The sequence below is a fragment of the Montipora capricornis genome, chromosome 1 (assembly GCF_036669925.1).
Source record: "Montipora capricornis isolate CH-2021 chromosome 1, ASM3666992v2, whole genome shotgun sequence".
Lineage (NCBI taxonomy): Eukaryota > Metazoa > Cnidaria > Anthozoa > Scleractinia > Acroporidae > Montipora > Montipora capricornis.
The window spans coordinates 10,767,602-10,769,431 of NC_090883.1; positions in this window are offsets into that span (position 1 = coordinate 10,767,602).

The window sequence follows — 1,830 nt, forward strand, 5'->3', positions numbered from 1 at the left end:
ACTTTAGGTGTAAGATTTTAGGCGATAATACAAAATGACACTTATCAAATTCCTATCACTGAATGTAAGGGGATTATGCAATCATGTCAAACGAAGGGCATTATTTTCGTATCTAAAGAATCAAAAAGCTGATTTCTATTGTCTCCAGAAAACATTCTCATTGGAAGGAGACGAAGTCTCTTGGGCTACAGAATGGGGTGGGAAAGTTTTTTTCTCACACGGTACAGAACACTCTAAAGGTACTTGCATATTACAGAGACCAAATTCTTTGTTTACATCTAGCGTCCAGTTTATTGATCCAGATGGTAGACTAGTCATTGTTAAAACTAGGGAAGGCAATGAGGATCTTTTTTTAGCTTCTGTTTACGCTCCTTGTGACCCTCAGAACTAATGTTGTTTTATTCAGAATTTATGTACTGTTATTGTTTCTAACACAAACACGTCCAAAGTTGTTATTGCTGGTGACTGGAATACTACTCTTCACTCAATAGATAAATACGGAGGATGCCCATGGTTTGGGACGAACTATAGAAACTTACTTCTTCATTTTATGGATGAACTAGGTCTTGTCGATGCCTATCGGGCCTTACATCCTAAGCGAAAAGTGTTTACTTACGAATCAAAACCTCTTAAGGTTAAATCAAGAATTGACTTTTTCATTATTTCACAGGCATTAAAGCCAAACATAAGGAAGGCTGAAATTCGATCTTCAATTGCTCCAGATCATAAGGCCATCTTTTTGAGTTTAGAAATTAGTGATGCGTACCAACGAGGTCCAGGTACATGGAAATTCAATAATACTTTATTGGAGGATGATAATTACATCGAAATAATCACGGAATGTGTTCCGAGAGTTTTAGTTAAGTATCAAGAAGTTGAGAGTCTTCAACTCTTATGGGAACTTATTAAGATGGAAATTCGTACTGAAACAATAACGTATTCAAAAGCTAAACGTAAGGAATCGAAAAATAGGGAGACTTATCTTCAAGAGAAGCTTGATGCTCTGGACAACCAATTGTGTCATGGAGGTGACTATTTCAACCAAGTATTGTTAGATGAGTATGAATCCATTAAGACTGAACTTAAGGATATGTACGAAAAAAGAGGTAAGGAAGCTATGTTTCGCTCAAAAGCCCGTTGGATTGAAAAAGGTGAGAAACCAACCAGATATTTTTTCAACTTGGAAAAGCGCAATTTCGAGAAGAAGACTATAGCTCAACTGAAACTCGTGAATGGCGAAATTGTTTCGGACATGAAGCAAATAAACAAGGAAATAGAGTCCTTTTATAGTGATCTACTTGAAATAAAATTGTCTGGCTCTCATCTCACGGACTTCGGGGAGAACTTTAACACCTTTGTGGATAACTTAGTCATTCCTAAATTGTCTGTAGAACAATCAATGGCTCTTGAAGTCGAAATTACACTTGATGAGATTAAAGGGGTCCTAAAATCTCTTCAAAACAATAAATCCCCTGGTGAAGATGGCTTCTCAAAGGAATTTTATGAAAAAATTTTTGACTTAATCGGCATGCATCTCCTTAATTCATATAATGAAGCCTTTTCTAAAGGTCAATTGTCAATCTCACAAAGACGCGGTATGATCTGTTTAATACCTAAAGACGACTGTTGTCTCATTGAGCTGTCTAATTGGCGTCCACTAACTCTACTTAATGTTGATTATAAAATCTTGGCAAAAGTTATTGGACAAAGAATTGAGTCAACTTTATCTTCGCTCATACATAGTGATCAAACAGGCTTTGTTAAAGGTAGATTCATTGGACAAAATGTCCGTCTTTTGAATGACATCATAGAATACGCAGAAGCTAAAAA